Raw genomic sequence first — 1,585 nt, forward strand, 5'->3', positions numbered from 1 at the left:
CCTGGTATGGAAGATGCTACAGGTCCAGGTGGTCTGAATTAGCCGTAAGCATCTGAGCCTTCCCTGGAGTGCTCAGACCAGCACTGCTGCAGGCACCTGGAGTTTCTCTTGTTCTAAACAGAGTCCAAAAATAACTGTTTCAATGAGTCAGTGTCCAGAATGGTCTTACTACCCCACTGTGTACCTAGCACAATGTTCAAGAAAGCAAAAAAAAAAAAACCCTGGGAAGCTGACTTCAAGAATGTACAGTTCAGGAGGAAGAAGATGACAGCCACCTCAGGAGCTGCTCGGGGAGCCGGGCCGGCACCAGCCTGGGGGCCTGAAGCCATCGCACCCAACTGGGAGAACCAGGACGTTTCCACAGGGACCACTCTCGTGGCTGTGCAAGTTGATGGGGGTGTGGTTCTAGGAGCAGGCTCCAGGACAACCACTGAGTCGTACATTGCCAAGCTGATCCCTATTCACAACTGTATTTTTTGCTGCCCCTCAGGCTCAACAGCTGATACCCAGGCAGCAGCTGATATAGTCACTTATCAGCTTGGTTTCCGCAGCATTGAACTGAATGAGCCTCCACTAGAACACACAGCAGCCAGCCTCCTTAAGGAGATTTGTCCCTGATACCACGAAGGCCTGATGGCAGGAATCATCACTGCTGGCTGGGACCCCAAGGAGCGGGTCAGGTGTCCTCAGTGCCCATGGTGGGTGTGATGACAGGCCTTTGCCATCATAGGCTCTGGGAGCTCCTATATCTATGGCTACGTCAATGCCACCTGCTGGGAAGGCGTAACCAAGGAAGAATGCTTGCAGCTCACTGCCAATGCTCTCCCGTTGGCCCTGGAGCAGGACAGCTCCAGTGGAGGGGGACCGCCTGGCAGCCATTGCAGAATCAGGAGTAGAGCAGCAGGCACTTGTGGGAGACCAAATTCTCCAATTCACCATGGCCATGTTACCACCGCTCTGAATCCTGAGACTCTAAGATCCAAAAGAGACACCCCACACTGCTACAAAATTCAATAAACAGTTTGTCAGTGAAGAAAAAAAAAGGAATGTGCAGTTCATTTTGTTGCCAAATTGAAGGATTTGCAGGAAAGGGGAATGCTACACAGTGAGAGAAAGGAATCAGGAGTTTCAGTTCAGCAGATTGGGGAGGGGAGGCAAAGGAGGAACATTTAAACTCCGACAAGAGAAAGAGCTTGACTGGATGTGGAAGGATGGTGTTTAAGTCAACACATAAAAATTCTGGCCCCAACCCATGCCTTAGAGGTGACTCAGTTTTCAAAATGCTGATTTATCAGATACCAAGCATCTTCTTCACTTCACTTCACTTCACTTCAAGCATCTTCTGGTCCTTTCCTTTTCTGTCTCGCATTTATTACACCATAGCCCCACTGCAGAGGTAATGAATGGCCTGGGGTCTGGCTGACTCTGGAATCCGTGACTGTCATGACCCCACATGGCCCCCCAGAAGGACAGGTAGAGATCCAATAAGTAACAAGAAAGGAGGACTTGAGAAGGAAGCCCAGGAGAGAAAGGACAGGGTTAAGAATGTGTACCTGCTTAGACTGTTTTCCTGGAGAATTATTGT

The 1,585-nt window shown here is 49.9% G+C and overlaps 1 pseudogene; it reads left to right on the plus strand.

The window, feature by feature from the left end:
- The first annotated feature begins 264 nt into the window (after positions 1–264).
- LOC120869045 lies at positions 265–961 on the plus strand (annotated as a pseudogene).
- Positions 962–1,585: the final 624 nt, after the last annotated feature.

The sequence above is a fragment of the Oryx dammah genome, unplaced genomic scaffold (assembly GCF_014754425.2).
Source record: "Oryx dammah isolate SB20612 unplaced genomic scaffold, SCBI_Odam_1.1 HiC_scaffold_10, whole genome shotgun sequence".
NCBI lineage: Eukaryota > Metazoa > Chordata > Mammalia > Artiodactyla > Bovidae > Oryx > Oryx dammah.